The 27,824-nt window shown below is 37.0% G+C and overlaps 1 long non-coding RNA gene across 2 annotated transcripts in view; it reads left to right on the forward strand.

Annotated features, from left to right (window-relative positions):
- The first annotated feature begins 3,017 nt into the window (after positions 1 to 3,017).
- LOC123610742 overlaps positions 3,018 to 27,824 on the forward strand; it is a 98,782-nt gene continuing 73,975 nt past the window's right edge. Inside the window, exon 1 of one of the 2 annotated variants that reach the window (XR_006718274.1) lies at positions 3,018 to 3,607. This is a non-coding gene — a long non-coding RNA (uncharacterized LOC123610742). The remainder of the gene's footprint in view (positions 3,608 to 27,824) is intronic. The other variant, XR_006718275.1, reaches the window with a different exon arrangement.

A 27,824-nucleotide genomic window follows, 5' to 3' on the forward strand; every position in this document is an offset into this window, starting at 1 on the left:
ACCATGCTGCAATTCTCACAGTTGTGGAAACAAAAAACAATTTGGCAACAGATAAGAATATCATTTAAGTGTTTGTGTTTATCTTGTTCACTACTCTCCTGCCCAATAAACTGTGCCCCAATTCATTTATTTCATAGTGACAGACCTGCAACGTTCTGATTAAGTGGTCTTTCTCCTACATCATCTTGCACCTGTTTGGGAAATAACTTATGAATCTAGCTAGCTAAAATGGGGATTTTAATGATTTATGTATAAAAGAACCAATCTAAACTAAGAACCCAGTTTTTCTGTTGGTGTTTGAGGTATGATATATATATAATATTCTCCTGAGAGTTACTTGGGCATATTTTCCACTTATAAGAAAATAGCATTATTTTATAATAGGGATTATTTCTCAATCCAGTCTTCCCCTGCATGTTATGTTATCGAATTATTAGATTATACTTACTTAACCTCTTTATACCTTTTTGTTTGACTTCTTTCCAAAAGAACTGAGCAATTATCTTATGAATTTAATGAATAAATTAAATCAATCTATTATGAAAAAATAAAACACTTTTCCCATAAATTTAGGGAGAGGTTGCTTATTTGATTGCTTTAATTTGCATTATGAGTTTTCATTTTACTCTGCAGTACTTTTTCCAAAATAGAAAAAAAAACAGAACTTGAAGTAATCCTCCTAAAAAGTGACCTTTTGATGCCATGGGATGAGTCAGTGGATCTTACTTGTGAGGTTTATGAGATCAGGTTTATCTTCTGTAGTTAGCCAAATAACTCAAGGAAAATATAAGCCATTAAAGGCAGGTTACATTATGTAGGCCTGCACTATTTGTGTTAATTCTGTCTACACTACTTACATCTTTTTATAACTTCTCAGCTTTTTCCTTAATTTTACACTTCATGTCTGGCTTTTGTAGTCATGGAACAGTGCAGTCAGCTTAATTGAAAGGAACAAAGGAGCTTCAACTTAGTCTTAAACTGAGACCAATCAATATTATCAAAATAGTGCAATTTGTCCTTAGTGAAAATCTCCTTTCTGGCAAAATCTCAAGAAAAGGACTATTAGCATCTTGCCTATTAATACATGTCCTTGCATATTTAAGGTTAAAAACAAATAAGATCTTTAAGCACTGACATTTTCTGGATCTTTCGTCTAAGCTGCTGAAAAGCACTTGTCTGTGATGATTTAATTCATTTTAAACAACCTAAAAGTGGTGAACTTTATAACTGACTGCGATTCTGGTCTTTAACTCATGGAGACTCTGGCTTCTAAGATGTAACAGGATATCTAAGGAAGCAGCCTAGTTACTCATTCTCCAGTTTACTCAGAGTAACCCTTGCTGAGTGCTATGATTGTGTCTTGCCTACTGGGTTACCTGTGAACTCAACAGCAACTGGAATATCTCTAGGGCACGACATCCTGTTGCAGCATGCAAGGTGCATTTTCATCACCGTTACCTAAGCAAATTTGTTTGCTGCAGTAGCACTGGCAGAAACATCTGAAACCTTAGATCCCCCTTGCCTCACAGGTAAGGTCTCTCTCACATCTTCACTTAATATGTATCATTTACTCTCCAGGTGTACATGAGAATTGATAACTCCAATTGCACAAGTCCACACACAGCATCTGGAAACATCCTTCTGTGTAGAAGGTGGATACATTCCCTGTCTGTGTGTTGAGGCAGCATAACCTTGGACTCTTTCCACGGCTGTCATCTACAAGATTTGTTACAAATTACTCTGGGTACAGTGTAAAATCAAGGTGGTCAATATTATAACTTCTGGGGAAACTACTGTGTCCTATTAGGAAAGCTATAAATCTTGACTTCCTCTCTTATTATTTTCACTATGCTTTCCTAAATGAGTGGCCATCACCACATTGTCATATATTTATAAGGAAAAAGGCCTGGAACAGTACAAATCATGGTACAGAGAATCAACTTCCCGTGCTTAAGAATTATGTGAGAGGGGCACTGGTGTCTCAGTCAGTTGAGTGTCTGACTTCTGCTCAGGTCATGATCTCACAGTTCGTGAGTTTGAGCCCTTCATGGGGATCTGTGCTGACAGCTCAGCCTGGAGCCTGCTTCATATTCTGTGCCTCCCTCTCTCTCTGCCCCTTCGCTGCTCACGTTGTCTCTTTCTCTCAAAAATAAATAAATATTAAAAAAAGAAAAGAATTATGTGAGAGAATAAAAATAGGAATAAAAATAGGGGGAAAATGTGATAATCTGAAATAATTACCCATAATAATTTGGCTCACATTTCTTGAGTACTAAGTGTCAAGCATTATGGTTAGTGTTTTTTATATGCTATCTCATTTAAATTTGTGATTCCAAAGAACAAAGATGACCTCACTAACAGAAGAAAGATGGGCTGGAAAATACAGGTTTAATCTATAAGCAAGATCTATCTATATAAGATGGTCTTTGGAAGGCAGAACATATTGAGAAGCAGGAGAGCAGAAAGGATCTTCAGTAACAGCGGTTCCTTTCTGGGGAAAAGGATGTACAAGTCAGGCCTAGGGTGAAACAGTCCTAGAAGGGACAACCTGTGGCCTGTGGGGGTGGTGCTCTGTACAAAAACAAACCTGCCCCATCCTTCCTAGCGTTAGAGACCTGTTCCAGTGCTGGAACCTTCCAAGAAGCACTCAAGTTTCTAGGGGAGTTCCTGGTAGGCTTCAGCTGAAGGGACTCTATCTACTGGTCTATAAAACATTAGTCTGGAAAAATGATTCAAAGCCAGCAACAGGAAAGGGCAAGTATTTTCTCAAGGTCACATCCAGATCAGAATACTAGAGATGTATTATTCTGAGACACCTGGAGGGCAAACCACAATGGATGCCTTACAATAAACCCTTGAATGAACCCAGGTCCCATTACCCTGCCTAACTCCTTTGTCGTCCTTCCCCCAATCTGAATTCTTTTTGAGGAAACGCCCGCTTTGTGAAACTGTGGATAAACAGATCTCTAGGCCCACTCAGTGAGCGGTTCTCAACCCCACTTCTGAAGACCGCTGCCTCTAACTCCCCCTTCGCTTTTCTTATCTGACCTCGCCTCATTCCTAGCCACTCAACCAAAGAGAGCGGCAGAGAGACTTGGAAGGAGAACCAAAAGGAAAAGGAGACCAAAGGCGTTTTCTTCTAGATGTTTTCAGAAAGGTGTTCACGTCATTTCCAGATTCCATGAAGAGATAATCTCCAAGGTATCACTCAAATTAAGGAGACGGTACTTTTTCCCTCCCCCGCCCTTCTCCACGCACCAGTGGAAGACGAGGGAGGAGACGGCTGAGAGAAGACGAGGAAGGGGGAAAAGTGAGAGAAGCAAGATGAGAAAGAGGTGTTGAAGGAAGAGACGAAGGCGAGCAGAGAGGAGTGTTAGGGGTGGTGGCGAGCCCCCGGCGACCGCCCTCCCGCCCGCCCGCGCTCGGGACCCAGCCGGGCGCGGCGCCCAAGTCCCGCAGCGCGCAGCCGGCCCGCGGCCCCGCGAGTAGCCCGGACGCGCGGCTCTCCGGCCGGCAGCTGCCGGCGCCCCGCGCGCTAGCGCCCGCCCGCTCCCGGCCCTGGAGCGCCGCCTTCCCCGCTCCGGACTGCTGCGGGGCAGCGCTCCCGGTGAGTGTGCGGCTCGCGCCCGGGCCTGGCCCGCGGGTGGGGAAGCGGAGCCGGGGAGCGCGGGGCAGCGGCCGCCCGCGGCGGGAGGGCCCGGCAGCCCCGCGCGGCCGGAGCAGGATTCCGGCACTTGTTCGGGGCGAACGAGCCGCGCTGGAATTCAAGAATTGCCCTTCCGCACTCTGCCCGCCGCCTCTGCTCCCCCGGGGCGAAGTTGCCGGGAGCAGGAGGGGTCCTGGGCGGAGCAGGTGCTCCGGGCTGGGAGGGAGGGGCCCCACCCGGGCCCAAGGGCGAGGGGTCCGACACCCCACTTAGGAGGGTGCAGGCTTCCGGCGCTCCTACCTGGAGGGGCGGCTGGGGTGGAGAGAGACCGGGCACCGGCCAGAATCCAGCACTGGAGGGTCGGGAGAGTCTTCGAATTCATCCCTCGGCGGGATGCTTCTGGGGAAAACGGTTAGAGAAATGTGAGGAGCCGGGAGGAGGAGTAGATCGGGGGAAGGTTGCAGTTTTCTAACTTGATTTCCCGCGGGTACGAAGCACTGAGGTAAAGGGCAATAGAGACCTTCCACCTTGCGGCCACGAGGGGCCTGGGAGGCTGCTGGTCCTGCCCGACTAAGGAAGCCTGCCTTCCCGTTCAGGGGGGCGGTTGAGTGAGGGTGGCTATTCAGGGTTCCGGCCCCCAAAGGGGCTACGAGAGCCGCGTCTGTGGGCCCAGAAAGTTAAGGAATGAAATGGAGGAGATGAGGAGAGAATACATACGGAGAGGAGTATTTTGGGTGCTTCAGATGCTGGATTGAGGTTTGGGGTTATTTCCATTTGCGCGAAAGAGGAGACCTTTGATAGCGGGTCGGAGAACTAAGGGTGCACTTCCGCGCACTTGGGAAGAAACCTTGAGAAGACTTCGTTTTCTGCATATAAAGTATTTCTCAGGCACCTTGTCGATTGTCACATCGTTAAGCCGATTTGTTCAGTGAGCATGTAAGATGACATAAGCAGGGGAAGTCACCAGCCACTCAAAATCACTTTTTCTGGACTATCTATGTCATCATTGCAGTTTGACTAAATTTTAGTGGGCGTGCTATACCCCAAACCGGGAAAGTGAAACAGATTCAGGACGGGTTTCACTCTGGTTTCATTTATATACAAATCCTTGAAATTTGATTTGGTGAACCCAAGTCTAAATCCTTAAGTTTGAGTTGCCCCTTTTGTCCACGTATTTGCTGAACAAGGAGGTCTGGACTCTGAGCTGGTTTTCGCTGTGAACTGGGAGTGTCAAGGAGCCAGCTGCAAGCCCGAGGAAGACTCTCCATCCCTCTGGTCTTAAAATTGCTGTTCCTCCTTCTCTTTCCCTTTCTCCCTCTCCAAACTCATAAGCAGGTTTGAGCATCATCACTGTGTATCTCCTCCAAGGAAAGTGGAGCTCTTGCTCCTCTCCATCCCATTCACACCTGTGTGTCAACGTTGGTCCTGATGATGAGAGTAGTTATTCACTGTTTCCAATCAGAAGTGGTTTTCTATGCTTTACGTGGCTTCTTTGTTAAACCCAGCTGTTTCTAGAACAAATGTTATTCTTGCCTGGTATCAGCTTAGGAGTTGCCAGATTTTGCCCAAGAAATTTTAATATATTTCCCCACGCCTTCTTTGGTCGGTATGAATCGTCAAGCCTCGTCCACTGAGACTTACTACAGAACTAATGAACTTAGTTATATCAAAGGGTCGTTCCCTTTCAACAGTATGTAAAGAGCTCTGATGGAATGAAGATTTAAAGAAGAGTGCAATTTTTGACACTTTAACTCAGTAGGCAAGTTTTATAGATGCCTGGGATTGAGCAATAACACATTTGTAAAGGCAGCTTTTTCAGTTTTAAATTCTTAACTGGAAATGAGAGGAGTAATAGTTTGCATTTTCTTATCTAGTAAGTGTGGTCCCTTTTGAATGTGATTAACTATTACTGAAATCACTTCAAGGATTTTTAAAGGGCACTTTCTAGTGTATTAGTAATAAAGGGCTAGTGTAAAACAACATGGATAAGGTTATATTTGAAAGGCTATGGCAGGATTCTCTTTTTTTTCAATAAGAATTTAAGGAGTGGAAAGGACACTGATTGAGGCAGAGTAAACAAGATGTAGCTTGTTGCTCCCTGATTGCTATTAACTGAAAGCACGAATAATCCTTAGGTGATGGGGTGCCAAGACCTGTAGGGAAGCATCTGTAGTGATCTGATATAGAACCACAGCTCCTGTGCCCCACAGTGAGAAGCCTTCCTTTTCCATTCCCTCAACCCTAAATTAGACAGGAAAGAAATGCTCACTTCTGCTCTAAAAGTGACGAACTCTTGAAATGCAGTAGGGAAACTCAGAATTGGCATCTGCAACAGAAATTATTACTTCCACTTCCAAGAGAAATGTCAGAGCCTACGACCGAACATAAATAAGCAAAAATTATATCAATGAGTACATGTAAGTAGTAAAGAGAGAAGACTATATCAATCTAATAATTTCTCGGTGGTGTTTCCTTCTCTCAGAAGTAGTTGGTGACCTTTTTACCCATGGTATGCACTTTCTGTTTTCTTCTATGTACAATAGGAAGCCATTAAAGCATTTCTATTGGGCAACAGTTTTACCAGGATCCTCTTGATACCGGATCCTCTTGATATTGTGTTGAGATAATTTGTATAAAGACAAGAGGGACAGTAGGGAGGCTGTTAGGGAGCTATTTCAAAGCCTAAACTTTGATCAGAGTGATAGCTGTGAATATACCATATCCTGGATATATTGGAAGTAAAGGTGAGAAGACTCCATGATGTATTAGACATGGTTACTGACAGAGGAAAGGAATCAAGGTTCACGCCTAGATACATGATCAGAGCAGCTGAAAGAGTGCAGTTGTCACCCACTGATATGAGAGGAGTCAGGAGAAGCAGTTAACCTTTGAGCAGCCTATTTGATCTTCAGATGCGGGCATCTCAAGAGTAGTTGGGAGAAAGCTCAGGGAAAAAGTCAGAGTTGGAGATAAAAATGTGTAAGTCACTACTATATAAATGACATTTAGAACAATGGGACTTTATGAAATGATTTAAGGGGAGAATGTATTTAAAGCATCAGACTGAGAAAAGAGCTCTAAAACAGCCCAAAATATGGACACTGAAAAGAGTAGGAACCAGAAAAGGAAACTGAGAAGGAGCGGTAAGTGAAACGGGGAAATCCAGAAGGGTGTAATATCATGGAAGCCAGAAGAAGAAAGTATTTTAAGAAGGAAGAAGTGAGGATCAGCTGTCTCCAATGCTGCAGAAGAGTTAAATTGTATGAAGACAAAGAATTACCTTGAAATTGTATTTGGCCTTGAAAAGAGCTATTTCAGTTGAAACGGTGGTGATAAAAGATTGACCGATATGGATTGAACAAAGACTAGTGACCTTGTGATTTCAGTCCTGGGAATTTATCTTACAGATATATTGGCACTTAGGAAAAATAATATATGTTCCAAGTTACTCCCTGTAACTTTTTATGTGGATAAACAATTGAAAGCAGTAAATGCTTGTAAATAACAAACAAAATTAACTATGTACATCCATTCAATGGAATACTATCCAGTTGTTAAAATTATTAAGGCACCTTTCTATGCACTAAGATGAAAAGATTTTCAAAGTATATTAAAGAGAAAAAGTTGCAATTCAGTATGCATGGTATGTTATCATTTATAGAACAAAGGAGAATGAACCTATGTATGAAAGTGTATATTTAAAAACTGGATAATAGTCGTTGCCTACAGGGAGAAAAACTGGGTGTTGGGGTTCAATAATGGGAGGAGGATAGAGTCCTGTATATACTTGCTTAGTCTTGTATATACATTAATATCTTTGAGTTATAGTTATTGAAAATACTAAATAAAAGTTTATATGCAAATCACAAAAAAAATTGTAGTTTAATATAATAATGAGGAAAAAAGAATGGAAGATGAGGAATCAAAAACTCTGTATAAGGGGCGCCTGGGTGGCGCAGTCGGTTAAGCGTCCGACTTCAGCCAGGTCACGATCTCGCGGTCCGTGAGTTTGAGCCCCGCGTCAGGCTCTGGGCTGATGGAGCCTGTTTCCGATTCTGTGTCTCCCTCTCTCTCTGCCCCTCCCTCGTTCATGCTCTGTCTCTCTCTGTCCCAAAAATAAATAAACGTTGAAAAAAAAAAAAAAAAACTCTGTATAAAATAGCTTTTTCAGGAAAAAGATGAAAAGTGGCTAGAGCAGGCCATGGGGATTTGTTTTAAAAATGGGAGCTGTAATGTTGGAATTAGGCCAATGGGAATGAACCAGGCAGAAGCAAGAGTTGATTTAAAAAATAGAGAGGGAGTGAGAAGAGCTGTGGGAGCAAAGTCATTTAATAATTGCTAGGGGATAGAATTCCAGAACTGAATGAGTGAGAGAACTAGCAACACTAGGAATAGGGACAGTGCATTTTCCCACAAAGCCCCAGACTTGTATCAGTCCTTTGGTCAGCCTCCTATATTCCTAAAGCGAAGTGCTGCCTGGGACATTTGTAGAAACTCTTCTAATTGACGCCACTGTAAAGTCAGTTCTTATGTCATTTGTTCACTTAACCTCTCATCAAATCTTTTCTTAACCATCGTTTGGCATTCTCTGCAGTTCTCCAAAGCAGCCTGAGCACAGCTGGCCACCCTTCTCAAAACTAATCCTGTCTCTGTCCCTGTCCTGTGCTTTGCTCTCAGGATGATTCCTCTTTAATGGGAATTCAGACACTCCCAGGAATGAAGCTCTCTCCACTCTTCTGACTCCTGTGTGTTTAGTTGCTCAGCTACTCTCCTTCCCTCCTATCCTATAGTCAAGCTGACTTCCTCTCTGCTCTGGATCCTACCACTGCCCCATTCCAATCTGCACCTTGCTTCATAAGCCATTCTTTTTATCACCTGCAACATTAACTTCTTCTTTATTTAATGACTCCATTGTTTAAGTTGATTAAGATTATATCACTCTCATCCTTAAAACAAGCAAACGGAAAAGCCTGTCATGATCCTGAACAATCCCTGTATCTAGTCCTGTTCACTCCTTTCCTCAGTCAGCTTCTAAAAAAACTAATTTTTATTTCTTGCCACCATCTCTTCCCCTCCCATTAACTCCTTTCCCACCATAGCCTGGCTTCCACCCCTACCATACCATGAAACTCCTGTGGCAACTGTCATCGTCTTTTTTATTTTTATTTATTTAAAAATTTTTTTTTTACGTTTATTCACTCATTTTGAGAGAGAGAGGGAGAAAGCATGATCGGATGAGGGACAGAGAGAGGAGAGAGCGAGAATCCCAAGCAGGCTCCACACCCACCAGCGTGGAGCCCACTGCAGCGGCTCCATGAACCAAAAGATCATGACCCAAGACAAAGTTGGACACTCAACTGACTGAGCCATCCAGGCGTCCCATGTCATCATATTTTTAAACCAGAAGCTACGAATCACTGAAACCTTAGCTTGCTAAACTGTGTAGGAACATTTGGCAAAGTTAACCATTAACCATTCATAGCTTTACTTCCATTAGGCTCAAAGATAACTTCCTTGCTCTTAAACAAAGTTAGTGGCAGCACTTTCTTGGTCCAGTTTCTTTGTCTTTGAATTTTACTTCTCCATTCATTTGGTGATCCTCTTCCACTATCTATCCTTAGCTTTCTTCTCCATTCACTGCCATTTTTCTAATTCTTCTTTGGTGAAAGATCCCTTTAAGAAACTAGAAACACAAAGGAACAAACAACGATGGTATTTCCTCCCTAAGAAAATAATGCACGTAAGTACAAATAATTGCAGATCATTTTTTGTCAATTGACAGACTCACCAAAGTTCATGTATGGGAATTAGGAATCCTTGCTACACCTTATAAAATAATATCATTAGCTACTGTGGTTTCAGTTACCCAAATGGGTCCTACTTATTTCAAATGTGACAAGTCTCCATTCTAACATTGCCCATTAATAGTTCTCTGTGTCTGTACCCAGGTCTAACACATACTACCTTCATGAGTTTGTCCATAAAATATAAATAAATAAAAATAACTTTCTTATCACTGTTAGTGAAAAAATAAATATTACTGCCACAAATAGTAGGCAATAATAAAAAAAGTAATACAAAAACAAGAATAGTAATCTTATTAAATTTTAATCAGGTAAAATTATTGCCAACTAAAAGTCTTGAGCCTGAGGCCAACTTGCTCTCGGCTTATTAAAAGGGAGATAACAAAAGTTAAAAACAGATCTTCAACAAACTGTAACACTCTCAAAGGGAAAGAAAATTGAAAAGGGAATAAATTCCTCACTTTGTTATTCAGTTTTATTTAATGCCATGACGTAGTACAAGTCAAGTCATGTCATGTAGCACCAATGGAACTTGGTCTTGGGAAAATTTCCCTGTCTGCTGCATATCCAGCTCAAAACTCCTCATTAAGCTACAAACCCTAGAGATCACCAGATGGACAGATAATGACCTCTAGGTGCAGTCAACAGGCTCACAGTTAAACTCATCTTCTTTCTCCCCTAAATGTATAAGTTTCTTATATTCCATATCCCATCAGAGAAACTCCCAATTCCTTTTTTAAAAATTTTCTCCATACCCAGCCAAATCCAGTTAGTCTGATGGGTCTTTTGAATCTACTTTCCTGATCATCCATTACCTTACTTCAACTCAATATGCCTGGCCTGGACCCTTTTAAGTATCTTTAACTTCATCTCCCTGGACCAAGCCTTGCCCCCATGAGTCATTTGCCCCATGCTGCTACCAAATTAATTTTAGAGATTAGTTCTGTCCCATGCTTAAAATCCTTTGGTGGCTTCCCATTTCCTTCTGGGAACAAGCCAAACTATTTAGCTTACTCTTGTGGCCCTCCTTTCTCTGGATTTCTGCTCCAGCTTCCTTCCTATCACCCCATCTTGCCCGTCTGCCAGCTATGCTTCAGCATTAGGGAACTCCTCACTGACACGTGAGGTTTTCCTCTCTGTTCTTCACTTAGGTCTGAATATCCTTCCTTCTACCTGGGAAATTCTTAGTCATTTGCCAAAATTCAGATATTTGTTTTCCTTTCTAGACCCTTCCTATAACTAGAAAACAACTCCCTTCTGGTAGCTTCCATGCTATATTCACTGGCTATATGTATTTTTTATTTATTTACTGATGTCTTCTCTCCAGTTACACCAGGGTGTCCTTGGATGCCACAATTGAGTCCTATTCATCTCTATTTCCCCTGACTGAGTGAACCATAGTATTCGGCACAAAGGGCATCAAAGACAAACTTCTCTGACTCTCCTGTTGCCTGTGATGAAAATGCCTGTAATCCAGCCACAACCCTGAACACTTCACAAAAACCCTTAGATGGGAGAGTGATTTTCTAAAAATCATTGCAAAAATGTCTCTTTCTCTATTCAGTGGTGCCTCTGTCTACGGCATTTCACTGTTTCAAACTATTTCGCAAAATTAAAAGACCAAGAAACTCAGAGAAGCTTCCTAACATAATCTGCTGTATCCACCATATCTGAGCCAGATGGCTGTTTTTCTTATATAATAAAACCTCAAGGGAAGAATATTATATAACTTCACTCAATAACCCACTTTAGTGTTCAACTACCTTTACTTTTTTATACAATGTAAATGGACATTACCATGGTTGTTTTATTTGTTTATTAAGTGGACAATACATGGTTACATTTTCCTTATATCAATTTTTCATCTATTTCAAAACAATGTCAACTAATATTGAAGAAAACTATCTCAATTAAATAAAGATTTATTGATACTCACTAATGTTTTACAAATGTCTGCCTGTCAGCTATTCAAGATGTAGAGATCTTTGGCTCCAGTTCAACCTGAATCTTTCCTCTCTTTTTGCATTATTACCCAGTCTTGTAATTAATATATATCAATGTATTCACACACTCATGGTGAAAACTAATAGAATAAAATCTTTGAGATAGAGGTTTTACATAAGTAGAAACCTGTGAATACACTAAGACAGTCAAGGTTATGTGCAAATACCTAGCTATCAAAAGCCCTAATTTTATAATTATGTTTTTAATCTTACAATACTTTTTGAGGCATCTGTCATATTTTAAAAAGTTTATAAAGTATGATTTTGTTTTCTGAATGCCGTAGCAAGCAAAATTCCTGATTACTGCCTTGATAGCTAAGATAATTTCAGAAAAACACTGATTTGGCTCATGCTTACAGGCAAGGATGGTTTAGTTATGTGGTACAAGTAATAATGAATAGGTGGGTTGCATATTTTCATAACTTCTTAATGTGTGAAATAATGAGTTCCAGATTTGGAAAGTGGTCATTTCAGCATTCTCTCTGCGAGTTAGCCAGTGTAGCCACTGCAACACAACACGAATAATTCAAGGCATCTTTTAGCTGTTCTTTGGCTTCTGGGCAGCTATGCTTGACAAGGCAAGGACCCGTCAATCTTTATCATTCTAGTTGAAATAAAAGCAATGGATCTCTTTACTCTTACCTTGCATAACTAAAGTCTAGACTGTGTAATTTTCACCCTTTCTATTTTGAGAAAAATAGCTTGAATTTCAAATGCTCCAAGAACCATTTTCTCTCAAATTCATCTGTGGATCTCCCTTTCCCCCTTTCCTTATTAAACTCAATCAGCCACCATTAGTCCTAAAACACAGAAGAGAGAAGCTCGTATTCTTCCCTTCATAAAGCATAATCCTGGAAGGGGCTTTCAGATGAAAGGGTTTAAGTTCTGACAGACTTCATTTTTGTCCTAAAGAAGGTTAGCAAGATTTAGCTAAAATCTGTGCAAGTTTCCTTTCTGTGCTTTTCCTTTCAGTATACTCTGTCACTAAAAGTACTTGCAACCTTTCATTAAATATTCTTGCTACCTCAGGACCTAAGTGGAGAAAATCTGTCAAGATTGTTGCACTTTTTAAAAAGTATATAAGTGTTTCACACCATTGCAAAGTTATAGACAGACAATAGTTCTGCACTGGCTAAAAAAGTTTACCTTAAAACCAGTATCACACATTGGAACATTAGATTTTTTGGAAGAACATCTAATTTAATGTCAGATACAAATATGTAGAATTCATAGTGAAACAGTAGGGAAGTGTTTTCTGAATGAATAAATGTATGATTGTCTATAGCATACAAAAGTGTTATTGAACCTCACAAAATGTAAATAAGAGGTAGAAGGAATGTTCCTGCCCTGGACACAAATTCATTGAGTAGAAGAAAACTTGACAAAGCTAGAACTAAACATACTTCCATGAATACAAACAGAATGGCTTGAGAATTAACTGATAATTTTTATAGTTGCTTTCCAACGTATCATTACATTTTATCTTCACATCCAGACAGAAATGATTATCCCCATTTTACGGAAGAGGGAAGTGATACCCAGAGATTTAAATTGTTTGTCTTAAATGGTGAGGGGCGGGGGCACAAATCCACATTTCAACTTGGTCCAATCACCTTCCAACTATAGAATATGTTGTCCTTTGACCCTAAAGTATCTGAGAAAAAAACTGTTTCTTCTCTGGATTCCTTTTTAAGGTAGATTTTTTTTTATCATTTTCATTGTTAGGTTTAAATAAAAAATGAATTGCAAAAGTTACACTTAAAACTGAAAAGTATTTTTTCTATTACTTACTTTACAGATGCTTTCAATATATAAAATGTGATTTTATTCTAATAACATTTTCCTCATTATTGAAAACATGAATATATAAAATCACTTAAAGAAAATAATAAAAGTCTCCACAATTCTATCACAACCTTCTCACAAGAATTGAGTATCATATCTTAGTTTTTAACAAACTTTTGCTGAATTGATAGCCAAAATTATACATCTCAACTCTTGTTGATATTGGTGTATTTTTCCTTTGATTACTTATAAGGTTGAATATAATTCCTTTTATTTTTATGGTCATTTGAGTTTCTCCTTTTTGAATTATCAATGCTTTTTTTTTTGCTGTAGCTATGGACATGTTTATGTTTTTTCAAAGCTCTGTCATATGCTGTAAATTTCCCCCTTTGTTGACACCTTTGAACTTGTTCCATGATTGGTGGCCCTTAAGATTGAATTTTATGTGGTTTAACATTTCAGGTTTTTACTTCGGTTTGGTTTTAGTTTCACGAAACCAAAAGTAAGTTTACAACTTTCCATCTGAAGATCAGTTGGATATTTGTTCATATTTTCCAATAGCTATGATGTTATTTTCTATTTAGCTCTTTGATCAAGCTTTAATTCATTTTTATATATCATTTATGACCTTTGATCCCTAAATATTTACCCTGTTGTCTTAATACCATGTTTTGAAAGGTCATTCTATCTTCACTTGTAAGAAATATTAAATTTATTGTCTATAGGTGCTCCTGTTTGCAGTGATAAGTTCTGTTTAGTGGCTCTCTCTCAGTTGTTGCAACAGTGGCACTACTTTTAGTAGTGGCATTATTTTAGCAACTGTATGCAAGGGTTTTCTATCATTCTCCAAAATGTTGTGTATTCTTTCCTGTGTGTTACCCCTTAGTGAGCACGGGTAATTTTCTGAGATATCAAAAATTTGAGTTTCTTATTGGAATAAGCTTTTTTTTATTTGTTTTTTTTTTTATTTTTTTTTAAATGTTTATTTATTATTGAGAGAGAGAAAGCGTGAGCAGGGGAGGGGCAGAGAGGGAGACAGAGAATCCAAAGCAGGTTCTGTGCTGTCAGTACAAAGTTCAACATGGGGCTCAAACCCATGAACTGTGAGATCATGACCTGAACAGAAGTCACTCAACCAATTAAGCCACCCAGGTGCACCTTCAATAAGCATTCTTTTTAAGTTTATTTATTTATTTTGAGAGAGAGAGTCAGTGCATACATGCAAGCTGGAGAGGGGCCGAGAGAGAGGGAAAGAGAGAATCCCAGGCAAGCTCTGCACTTTCAGAAACCGTGAGATCATAACCAGAACCGAAGTCAAGAGTCAGATGCTTAACTGACTGAGCCACCCAGGCGCCCCTGGAATAAGCATTTTGAGTACATGTAATGTGAAAGGACTAACTCAATTTCCCTTGTAGGAATATGATATCTCTCAACTTATTTAGGACTTATTTCTTATTGTGAATTAAGTTTTATAATTGACTTTTTATTGGTTCTACACATTTCTTTTTTGGGTTTTTCCTAGGTATTTTATGTTATGGAATATTAATATGACTTATAAGTATTTCTTATTACATCTTCTTGTGCTTATGGCTAGTTCACAGAAAAGTCACTTATTTTTATTCATTTATCCTTATTCTATTTAATGTGACAAATTCTTGTTAATATAAGTGAATTTTTATTCTCTTAGCTATTTAAAATAGACAATAATATATTCTGAATCCAAAAATTTTGTCTGCTTATTTTTTAAGCAAAAACAATATATAATTATGTTTATAAAGCTATTCTATTAGAATTACTATATATTATTCTCAAAAGTATAAACCAAATAGTGTACCGTTGAAGTCTAATGTTATTCTTTAATTTAGAAGTTATTTTGAAGAAAGTGACAAAGTTTTAAGTTTTTGTATTTAAATATTTTCAGTGATGCTTATTTTTATTATTATATTGTGACCAGAAAATGTGGACAGCATGATTACTATTTGAGCTGCTTTTACAAGGTTTTCTTTTTGTTTTATATGTGTTGAATTGTGTGAAATATCACTGCACACTTGAAAGACAGTGAATTATGTGCTGTGTATGACATTAAGAAGCAGTGTATTCATCACTTTTATATTCTTGTTATTTTATGCATATATTTTATTTTTTTAACTTTATTTTTTATTTTTTAAAATTTACATTCAAATTAGTTAGCATATAGTGCAACAATGATTTCAGAGTAGATTCCTTAGTGCCCCTTACCCATTTAGCCCATCCCCCCTCCCACAACCCCTCCAGTAACCCTCAGTTTGTTCTCCATATTTATAAGTCTCTTCTGTTTTGTCCCTCTCCCAGTTTTTATATTATTTTTGTTTCCCTTCCCTTATGTTCATCTGTTTTGTATCTTAAAGTCCTCATATGAGTGAAGTCATAGGATATTTGTCTTTCTCTGACTGACTAATTTCACTTAGCATAATACCCTCCAGTTCCATCCACGTGGTTGCAAATGGCAAGATTTCATTCTTTTTGGTTGCCGCATAATACACACATAATACTCCATTGTGTGTGTGTGTGTGTGTATATATATATATATATACACACACACACACATATATATACATATACATATGTATACATATATACGTATATATGTATATACATATACACATGTATATATATACATGTGTATATATGTATACGTATACATATATATACATATGTATATATACATATACATGTGTATATGTATATATTTAGCCCATCCCCCCTCCCACAACCCCTCCAGTAACCCTCAGTTTGTTCTCCATATTTATAAGTCTCTTCTGTTTTGTCCCTCTCCCAGTTTTTATATTATTTTTGTTTCCCTTCCCTTATGTTCATCTGTTTTGTATCTTAAAGTCCTCATATGAGTGAAGTCATAGGATATTTGTCTTTCTCTGACTGACTAATTTCACTTAGCATAATACCCTCCAGTTCCATCCACGTGGTTGCAAATGGCAAGATTTCATTCTTTTTGGTTGCCGCATAATACACACATAATACTCCATTGTGTGTGTGTGTGTGTGTATATATATATATATATATATACACACACACACACATATATATACATATACATATGTATACATATATACGTATATATGTATATACATATACACATGTATATATATACATGTGTATATATGTATACGTATACATATATATACACATGTATATATACATATACATGTGTATATATATGTATATATACACGTATATATGTATACATATGTATATGTATATACATATATACATATATATATACACATATGTATATGTATTTGTATATATACGTATATATATATATACACCACATATTCTTTATCCATTCATCCATCGATGGACATTTGGGCTCTTTCCATATTTTGGCTATTGTTGATAGTGCTGCTATAAACATGGGAGTGCAAGTGTCCCTTTGAAACAGCACACCTGTATCCCGTGGAAAAATGCCTAGTAGTGCAATTGCTGGGTCTAGGGTAGTTCTATTTTTAGTTTTCTGAGGAAAATCCATACCGTTTTCCAGAGTGGCTGCACCAGCTTGCATTCCTATATTCTTGTTATTTTATATGATTAACTGTTACTTATTTATAGAGATCCATTAAAGTCTCCCTCTACAGTCATTATTTGTCTATTTCCCACTGGATATCCAGCTTATGGGTCTTTTGTATATTGTGGTGCTTGATTATTGGGCACTTAAAGATATATGATTGTCTAGTTTTCCTATATGAAATTTATTTCATCTTTTATTTTCATTGAATTCATCTTCTCTGATATTATCTTCTTTTTTATAGGTCTGCCTCAAATTTGTTGGCCTGAATCATTTTATAGTTGAATTTTTCTTACAAACAAAGTATTATTAGCTTTCATCTTTACCTAATCTGGATAGTTGATCTGGGTATCTTTCCCTTTTAATAGGTGAGCTTACCTTACAATTTTAATTACCTTCTTTAAATATCAGATTCCATTATACCTGGACCAAAATTTTTTCCGTGTTTTCTTATTTCTTCTTTTGTCACTATTTTTTGACACTGATGGATAATTCCTTGATTAGTTTATTTTTTGATATTATAGCCAAGTAGAGTTGATGTGTATTCTATTAGAAATTGATATAGATCATTGCTTAAATTTCTTATCATTTCTAAGATTGTGTGGCCTGATAGAAAGTGAAGGGAACAAATGGTTTCAAAAGAAACTTCTTTCATCAAAATGTTATCATCTATTCCATTTGATGTTCCTGCCCAAGCCACAATAAACTTCAGTAGTGTCCAATTCCTTGTTTGGCCAAATGACACATTTCTGGATTAGCATGCCTCTCAAGGCTCCAAGGAAACAGCAGGTATGGGAATAATACCTCCCCTTCCTACCCAAACTTTCTTTTGCTGCCATTACTTTACCCACATGTATGGTATGTCAGATAGAGCCTGCTAGCACTCTCTTTGCTTCATTCATTCCAGATACACAGCTTTTCTGAAGGAGGTAAAATTTTAATTACTTTTCACTATGCCTTCCATCAGATTGATTCACACTATTTCAAGCAGAAATTCCTGAAATTTGTGCCAGGAAGATGTCAGGTATCACTAGTTTTTAACAGTAGCTCAATCATTTTCTTCTTTACTGGTTTATAAGTTATTTTAATATGAATTCAAGTGGGCAAAGAACTATATGCAATCTTGTAAAGAAATTCCTCAAGTTGTGGCTTTGACCCAGCTTATACATCATGTGAAGAAAGATAAATTGTAACTTTGCACAGGTGTTATTAATTTTAAGAAGCATTTGGCCAGATGTGTATACATTGAATTCTTTAGCTGAGATAGAGCTTCTGTCAGCTCTTATAAGCTTAGAATACTAAAACTTTCTTATTTTCCCCCAAATGATCTAACTCTTTTTTAATGTACCAATTGATCATAGACTAGGTACTCATATATAATCCTGATTTCAGATACTTCATTAACTTCTCTCTTCTCATAGTTAAAAACGGCTACTTACTTCATACTTCTTAAATTCTCAGTTAAGATATTTTCAGTTATATGTGAACAGGGGTCATAAAATTAGGACTTATCCAACACTCTGGCTCACTGCTTCTTTAAATGATTATTTTTAAATCTTCCCTTGCAGTTCAGTTATTTTTGGACATTCAATAGAGTTCTGTTGTGAAAAAAGCATTCCTACAGGCAAGTTTGGAAACTACTTGAATTCAATAGTTCTTGGCACAATGACACATTTAAATTGCAATTTGAAAAAGGAGCAAGGTAGGGTTATGAGTAAATAAGGGGAATAAAGGAAATTGATGGATTTTGTTTTGTAATAGTGGGAAGTCTTTGCAGCATAAAGGATATGACAATAATATTTCAAATGTCAACTGATGAAAACTCAGCTCTGAAAGATATGTAATAACAAAGGAAAGAGATTAATATTAAAATTATTTTAAAAAATGCTTTTAAAGATTCTGGATGAAAATGTTTGACTAGTGGTGTTCCAGTAAATATTTACCAACCAACGTTGGGAGGGAGAGCAAGAGCCCAGATTTGTAGAGTTTGCCGATTTTCCTATTGCAAACAGTGTATCATGATCAATTTCTTTTTTTTTTTAATTTTTTTTGACGTTTATTTATTTTTGAGACAGAGAGAGACAGAGCATGAACGGGGGGGGGGGGGTCAGAGAGAGAGGGAGACACAGAATCTGAAACAGGCTCCAGGCTCTGAGTGGTCAGCACAGAGCCTGAAGCGGGGCTTGAACTCACGAACCCGAGATCATGACCTGAGCCAAAGTCGGACGCTTAACCGACTGAGCCACCCAGGCGCCCCGTATCATGATCAATTTCAAAGTAACAAAATGAAGTCACTGAACACATTTGGGAAGAAATGTGCCCAATGGTTTTTGGCCAGTGGGAGCTAAGTCCAGCATACCTCTAGTATAATCTTAATAACATTTTTAAAAATGATTACCAGGCTATGTAAGATCTAACTGGTAAAAACAAAGGATATTTTATACCTGGTACTTTCATATTTAAAGTAAGGAACAAGGCAGTGTGATGCAATTCAAAGTGATCGAGACCATTAGGACCCGAAACTGATGGGTTTGAATCCCAGCACCATCACTTAGTGTGTGATTTTAGCAAAATTACCTAATTTATCTAAGCCTTAATATATTCATCTGTAAATTTCTGAATAACGAAAGCTACTTCACTAGCATCTTGTGATGACTAAAAGATAATACATAAGAATGTAGCTCATATATAAGTAGATATTAAGTACTTTTTTCTCCATCTTCTGTACTACTCATTTCCTGTCCTAACTCATTAGAAAGTAGTAAAATGAGGTCAGAATTGATGTAATATAATTGGTAAGGAAATGGTCATGTCTCTAGTGTTGGCACACCTATGTAGCAACCTGAAAAATTGTTTTTATATAGGAGGGAAAATTCTTTTCCTTTTAATGTTTGTTTATTTTTGAGAGAAAGAGCATGAGCAGGTGAGGGGCAGAGAGAGAGGAAGACACAGAATCCGAAGCAGGCTCCAGGCTCTGAGCTGTCAGTGCACTGTGAGATCAGTATGAACTGTGAGATCACGACCTGAGCGAAGTCAGGTGCTCAACCGACTGAGCCATCCAGATGCCCCTAGGAGGGAAAATTCTTGAGAAATGTAGACACCACCGCAAGAGAAGAATTACTTACATGTTTTCCTTTCCATTTCTGAAGTGTCAAAATAAAATAAACACAAAACTCCGAGGAATTGAGGGGATACGTGGCACATGGATAATCTTTACAACTTGATGCTGTTGCTTATCATTTTGGAGCCTCTCTGGTGAAAGAGATAGAAGACAAAAAATGTAGAAAGGGTATTGAATGGATCAACCTGTGGTATCTGCCACAAAAATACAAGTCTGCAAAAGGTAGGAATAATATGTCATGGGAATTCATGGAAGAAAATAACTTTTGGCTATCATAAACAGGAGAGACTTAACCTCATATCACTTGAAATGATAGTTGCAGGATTTTGATGAGTAGAAATTGTCAGATTTGGAGTATTTTCAGTGAATCAAACAAAAAAATATGAATTGACACAGAAGTATGAGAGATTTTTTAAATAAAAATTTCTGCCCTTTTTTTAAATTTTTTAAATGTTTTATTTATTTTTGAAAGAGAGAGAGAGTGGAGGGGGGAGGGACAGAGAGAGAGAGAGACACAGAATCTGAAGTAGGCTCCAGGCTTTGAGCTGTCAGTACAGAGCCCGATGTGGGGCTTGAACCCATGAACTATGAGATTATAACCTGAGCTGAAGTCGGATGCTTAACCAACTGAACCACCCAGGTGCCCCTGAAAGATTTTTTTAACAGAAAAGTGAGTAACCTAACGTATTTCAGTTGCAAACTAGACCCAGGGTAGGATCAGGAGATACACTACAAAAGTAGCTTGGTACCTAATTAACAAATGAGCCTATGTGAGGTTTTCTATTTCCTATGAAGTTAACATATTTGAAGATGCATGCACTATATTAGCTGCTTTACATATGTTTCTGTTTAATTCCCAAATCAATACTAAAAAGAAAGCATCATCTCATTTTATGGAAAAGGAAAGTACTGCCAAATTGAACTTGGATGACTTAAGGTTATACAACTTATCAGCAGAGAGACATTGAAAAGTTTTGACCAGGGAGGTTACATGATGGGGAGTACAAATTCCTATAGTTATTCGATATTGGCTAATTAAAATTCTTAACTGAATTTTACACCAAATGTAAAATTAGAAGCCATTGATTACTGCAGACACAGAAACATCATTCTTCAGTAGCAGATGATAATGTCTTAGTAGCTTTCCTTATGGAAGCAAGAGTGACCAACCTAGCATTTCACTTCCTCCCTCTTTACAGCATATCATTGAAGGTGTTTTTGTCCTTTCTGGTATATTAAACAAGTTATCTAGGCAATTATTTCAGGATTTTTATCTAAGTTTTCTTTGAGGAATACATTAATCCATCTACTCTCCCTCAATGACTTAGTTTGGATTAATTTTTCAATGTCATTTGAAGACAGCCAAGCCTTGAGGAAATTTGAAACATGACAAAAGCATGTGGTTAAGCAAACGACAACATGTGCAAATATATGATTCTAGTGGAGAAGAAGGACTTAGTTGAGTGGCTAGGGAGCTATCATTCTCTGTGGTTGTTCTTACTGAAATCACCAGTGATCTCCAAATGGGTAAATTCAAAAACAACCTTCCACTTTCATCCCATCTTATCACTTGGCAGTATCTGCTATAATTTATAGAAGTTACTTCTTTTTTTTACAACCACTTTATTGAGGTAAAATTCACATGTAAAAAGCTGTAAATATTTAAAGTATGTATACAACTTGGTATCTTTGGACATAAGTATACATCTGTGAAACTGTCACCAAAATCCATGCCATAAACATATCTGTCACTTCCAAAAGTTTTATCTTGCCCTCTTCATTATTTCTTGGTAATAAGAACACTTAACATAAGATCTACCGTCTTAGCAAATTTTAAAATATACAGTACTGTGTTATTAATATAGGTGTTGGGCTCCTGGGTGGCTCAGTCGGTTAAGCATCTGACTTCAGCTCAGGTCAGGATCTCATGGTTTGTGAATTCAAGCCCCACATTGGGCTCTGTGCTGACAGCTCGGAGCCTAGAGCCTGCTTCGGATTCTGTGTCTCCCTCTCCCTCGCACCCTCCCCCACTCATGCTCTGTCTGTCTGTCTCTCTCAAAAATAAACATAAAAAAATTTAAAACATAAATAGGTGTTATGCTGTTCGATATGTCTTTAGGATGCATTCATCTCCCATAACTGAAACTTCGTACCCTTTGACTAATACCTCTCTGTTTTCCCCTCCCCCTAGGCCCTGGCAATCACCATTCTACTCTCTGTTTATAAGAGTTTGACTATCTTAGATTCTTCATATAAAAAGGATCATGTAGTAGTTATCCTTTTGTGACTGGCTTTTTCCATTAAGGTGATATCCTACAGTTCTTTTCATGTTGTTGTGAATGGTAGAATTTCCTTCTTTTTAAGGCTGAAAAAATAGTATTCCAGTGTGTGTATACACACACACACACACACACACACACACACATTCTGTATCCATTTGGGTGGTTTTTGATCTTGGTTTTGTGCATAGTGCTGCAGTGAACATAGGCATGCAGTTATATTTTCAAGATTATAATTTTAATTCCTTTGGATAGGTACCCAGAAATGAGATTGATGAACTATATGGTAGTTCTGTTTTTAATTTTTTAGGTACTCTTCATGCAGTTTCCATAGTGGCTACAACAGTTCATTTTCCCACTGCAGTGCACTAGGGTTCCCTTTTCTCCACATCCTTGACAAATTTGTTATCTGTTGTCTTATTGATAATAGCCATTCTAACAGATGTGAAATGGTATTATTCTGGTTTTAATTTGCATTTTCCTGATGATTCATAATGTTGAGTACTTTTTAATATACCTGTAGACTCTTTGTATGCCTTATTTGGAGACGCATCTATTCAGATGCCCAGGGTTTTTTGTTTGTTTGTTTGTTTGTTTTGTTTTGTTTGCTTTTGCTCTTATATATTTTGGATATTAAACCTTTATCAGATATATGACTTGCAAATATTTTCTCCCATTCCATAGGTTGCCTTTTCATTCTCTTTATTGTTTTCTTGCTATGAAAGATTTTTAGTTTGATATAGTCCCACTTGCCTATTTTTGCTTTTGCTGCCTGCACTTTTGATGTCTTATCCAAGAATTACTGCTAAAATCAATGTCAAAAAGATTTTTCCTTATGTTTCCCTCTAGAAGTTTTAGTGTTTCAGGTCTTATGCTTAGGTCTTTAATCCAGTTTTAGCAAATTTTTGTGTATGGTATAAGATAAAGGTTCAATTTCGTTCTTTTACATGTGTATATTCAGTTTTCCCAACACCATTTATAGAAGAGGCTGTATTTTCCCTGTTGTGTATTCTTGGCACCTTTCTCAAAGATCAAGTGACACTTATATGTGGATTTTATTTTGGGGCTCTCTATTCTGTTCCATTGGTCTATATGTCTGTTTTTATGCCGGTACCATACTATTTTGATTATTGTACCTTTGTAATATATTTCAAAATTAAGAAGCATGATACCTCCATCCTTGTTCTTCTTGCACAGAATTGCTTTGGCTCTATAGGACCTTTTGTTGTGCCATATAAATTTTAGGATTGTTTTTCTATTTCTGTGAAAAATGACTTTGGGATTTTGATAGGGATTGCACTGAAATCTGCAGATTGTTTTGGGTAGTATGGACATTTGAATGATATTAACTCTTCCAATCCATAACACAAAATGTCTTTGTAGTTATTTGTGTCTGCTTTTTCTGTAATCAGTATTTTATGGTTTTCAGTGTACATGTCCTCTACCTTCTTGGTTAAACTTATTTCTAAATATTTTGGGATTTTTTATCCTATTGTCAATGGGATTGTTGTTAGAAGTTTCTTTTCAGATAGCACGTTGTTGGTACATAGAAAAATGTAATTTTTATATGCTGATTTTGCATACTGCAACTTTGCTGAATTCACTTTTTAGTTCTAATGAGGGTTTGTGTGTGTGTGTGTGTGTGTGTGTGTGTGTAATCTTTAGGATTTTCTACATATAAGATCATGTTATCTGCAAACAGAAATAATTTTACTTCTTCCTCTCTCATTTGGATTCCTTGCATTTCTTTGTCTTGCCTGATTGTCCTGGCTAGGACTTCTAGTACTATGTTGAATAAAAATGATGACAGCAGGCATCCTTGCCTTGTTCCAGATCTTGAAGGAAAAGTCTTCAATTTTTCATCACTGAGTATGATACTAGCTGTGGGCTTTCTGTATGTGGTCTTTATTGTGTTGAGGTAAGTTCCTTCTATACCTATTTTGTTGAGGGTTTTTATCATGAAAGTGTGTTGAATTTGAAATGCTTTTCTGCGTTTGTTGAGATTATTGTGGAATTTTTATCCCTCATTCTTCTAATACAGTATATCACATTGATTCAGTGACATATGTTGAACCATCCTTACATACCAGGGATTAACCCCACTTGGTCCATCTGTATCATCCTTGTAATGTAATGTTGATTTGGTAGGCTAAGAATTTGTTGAAGAATTTTGCATCCATATTTATGAGAGAAATTGGCCTGTAGTTTTCTTTTCTTATGGTATCTTTATTGGCTTTGATATCAGGGTGATGCCAGCCTCATAAAATGAGTTTGGAAGTGTTTCTTTCTTCTTCTATTTTTGGATGAGTTTAAGAAGGATCAGTATTATTTTTTTTAATGTTTGGTGGAATTAACTTGTGAAGTCATTTGGTCCTGGACTTTTTCTTTGATAGAATATTTTTTATTTCAGATTCAATTTCCTTATTTGTTATTCATCGATTCATGCTATTTTTTCTTGATTCAGTCTTATTCCATTGTGTGTTTCTAGGAATTTATCCATTGATTTTACATTTCCAATTTATTGGTATATAATTATTCGTAATAATCTCTTATGATCCTGTTCATTTCTGTGGCATCTTTTTTTCTTGATTAGTCTAACTAAAGACTTTGTTGATCTTTTCAAAAAAACCCAACGCGTTGGTTTATCATTTTTTATTATTTCTTTCTACTAACTTTGAGCTTAGTTTGTTCTTCCCCTTTTAATTCCTTGAGGAGCAAAGTTAAATTATTTAATTAAGAACTTTCTTATTTTTTAATATAGACATTTACTGACATAAAATTCCCTCTTTATACTGCTTTGCTATATTCTGTAACTTTTTGTATGTTATGTTTTTATTTTCATGTGTCTTAAGATAGTTTCTAATTTCCCTTTTGATTTATTTTTTGATCCAGTGGTTGTTCAAGAGTACATTGTTTAATTTCCATGCATTTGTGAGTTTTCTCATTTTCCTTTTGTTATTGTAGCTTTATTTCATTGTGATTGGAAAACATACTTTGAATGATTTTAGTCTCCTTAAATTTGTTGAGATTCGTTTGTGACTTGGGATGTAATCTGTCTTGGAGAATATTCTACATGCACTTGAGAAGAATGTGTATTCTGCTGTTGAGCGAAACATTCTGTATGTGTCTGTCCGTTCCATTTATTCTAGTGTTGTTCAAATGAACTTTTGCCTTATTGATTTTCTCCATTATTGATGGTGGAGTAATAAAGTCTATTACTATTGTATTGTTGTCTATTTCTCTTTTAATCAGTCAGCATTTGCTTCATGTACTAGGTGCTCCAGTGTTGAGTGCATGTATATTTATAATCGTTATATTTTTTTGGTGAAATTGACTCTTTTTTGATAATATTGCTAAACATTTTGTCTTTCAAGACAATTTTTGACTAAAAATCTGTTTTGTGTGGCTTAAGTATAGCCAGCTGCTTTCCTTTGGTTACCATTTGAATGGATTATATTTGTCCATCCTTTCACTTTACTCCATGTGTATCTTTAAATCTAAACTGAGTCTTTTATGGACAGCATTCATTTGGAAATTTTTTTCATCCATTCAGCCACTTTACGTCTTTTGATTGGTGAGTAATTTGATTGATTTGAAGTAATTTATTGATAGAAAAAGACTTACCATTGCCATTGTGTTGTTTTCTGTCTGTTTTGTAATTCTTTTGTTTTCCTCTCTTGCTGTCTTCCTTTGTGATTTGATGGAGTTTTTTGGTAGTAATATACTTGATTCTTTTCTCTTAATCTTTTTTAATCTACTGTAGGTTTTTTCTTCATGGTTGCCAAGAGGCTTGCACAAAACTTCTTATAATTATAACAGTATGCTACAAACCGATAACAACCTAACTTCAATCATATGCAAAAGCTTTACAGTTTTATCCTTTCACACTTTATGTTAGTGATGTCAGAATTTACTCCTTTTTATATTGTATGTCTTTAATCAAATTCTTGTGGTTCTACTTATTCTTAATACTTTTAGCTTCAGAAACTCTTTCTTAAAACTCTCTTTGATTAGTTTCTACAACAACACTTTCCTGATTTTCTGACTTATAAGTGTTATATATTTTATATAATTTGTTAAGTTGTTTAATATTTTGGATAGTACTTGGGAGGCAATAGGTGTGGCAAAAGCAAGGGAGTAGAAGAGTGATAAAAATCAAGTACTTTTAACCTTTAACCCGATCTAAAGATTCTTCACAGTCTGGCCTCTGTCGACATTTTCAACTTCATCTCTAAACCAGATTAACCTGCCATTCCAAATTTCTCAACCAAGAGCCACTTAGCAATCACATCCTCAATAAAATCTTCCTAGAGTCTCTCTAGAAATTGCTATTCAACTTACTGACCTCTCACAGCTCTTATTTGTATGTATTTATAGTTGAATGTATTGTATTTATGTGCAATTATGTATAAAAAAATATCTCCCCCACTCTCATCATGTCATGAGCTTCTGAAAAGCAAGGAATATGTCTAGTTTTTGTGTACCCAGTAACTACTGATAAAAATAAGGTTTAAAAAAATCAGCAAATGCATATTTAATAAACAAATGAAAGTTCAATGAATTAATACTCCCTGGGCTTCTTATTATTTTCCACAAAAGAACTATAATCATTCTTTTCCTCCTTAAAACTTCAAAATTGTTATATCGAACTAAGAAAATGAATTACAGAAATATTTTCATAAACAAAAAGTATATGCACAAAGTAGACCAATTTGAACGTTATGAGTCCACAGTTCTTCTGATGTTACAAATAGCCACACCCATGTATACAGGCACGTGCACAGAGACACAAATGAAACTAAATGCTAATTGTTACATTTCCCAATGTACAGAAAAGTATCAGTTTTGCTGATTTGGTAGCCCTGCAACTGAATGCTATCAAAGAAGAGGTATTACCTTTGTTCAACATAGCTTTTTTTTTAATAAGATGGTTTATATTTATTTTTTAATTTGAGAGAGCGAGAGAGAGAATCTAAAACAGGCCCCACGGTTGAGATCATGACCTGAGCTGAAATCAAGAGTTGTACGCTCAACCAACTGAGCCACCCAGGTGCCTTCATTCAACATAGCTTTTTGAATTGTGTTAGACTACATCATTATTGTTCTCTTAGATTAGTTGGGAGTGGTACACTTGTTGAATTGCTGAGAGCTCTGGCTTTTTATTATCTTTCTGTATATGAACTAAGCAATGGTTTTGGCATCATGCAAACTGTTAAATTTTATAAATAAGCAATGCTTTTGACATCCTGCTAATTGTTACATTTTATAAATGAGATGCACAGCTGGAATGTGACTTGACCTCTACTTCTGGCAAGCTTTCAGATGCCTCTACTCCAAGTAACATAAAGGAAGTTTTTGTTTTTTTTAAGGAAGTTTTAATCTAAAAAGTTAAGGGAGACAAAGGATAAGATTACTAAGATATTTTAAAATATGCGTCAAATTTTTCATCATTCATTGATTTTGCAGATGTCGCCTCGGTACTATTGCTCAGGTTGCTGATGAAGCCATGCTATATAAAGCACAGCTCTGTCAAATTCGAGAGAGTTAGTAGAAAGATATTCTTTGTCAGAAGTTTAATTGACAAGTACATATTCCGTGAAAACTGTCTGCTAACCTCCAGAATG

This window comes from Leopardus geoffroyi, chromosome C2 (assembly GCF_018350155.1).
Source record: "Leopardus geoffroyi isolate Oge1 chromosome C2, O.geoffroyi_Oge1_pat1.0, whole genome shotgun sequence".
In the NCBI taxonomy this organism is placed as follows: domain Eukaryota; kingdom Metazoa; phylum Chordata; class Mammalia; order Carnivora; family Felidae; genus Leopardus; species Leopardus geoffroyi.